Source organism: Montipora capricornis, chromosome 3, assembly GCF_036669925.1.
Source record: "Montipora capricornis isolate CH-2021 chromosome 3, ASM3666992v2, whole genome shotgun sequence".
In the NCBI taxonomy this organism is placed as follows: domain Eukaryota; kingdom Metazoa; phylum Cnidaria; class Anthozoa; order Scleractinia; family Acroporidae; genus Montipora; species Montipora capricornis.
The window spans coordinates 39,841,113-39,841,455 of record NC_090885.1 but is presented as its reverse complement, the minus strand read 5'-3'; positions in this window follow the sequence as shown (position 1 = coordinate 39,841,455).

Here is a 343-nt window from a genome sequence, read left to right as displayed (position 1 = left end):
ATATTGCAGTGCCCCAGTATTTTGTGCCATACTTCAGCACTGTAAGCTCCACCACTGGGATTTGTATAGTTAAGATAATACAGCTTACCATATTTCTGTATGGAAAATTTCGTACCATCTGGGGCACTCAATTCAGAGGAATTTGGTGTCAAATTTACGGCACCTCCCTTACTGACTGCTGCTTGAACAGAAAATATGTTCTGCTTATAGCTAGGTATGTACAAAGCATCTTCAAGAAAAACTTCATGGGGCACCCCCTCTAAATCATGTAGAAGAACTTTTGCTCTGCCCTTGGCAGATACAATACCGCATGCTCTAATACCATCCGCTAATTCTATGAAAT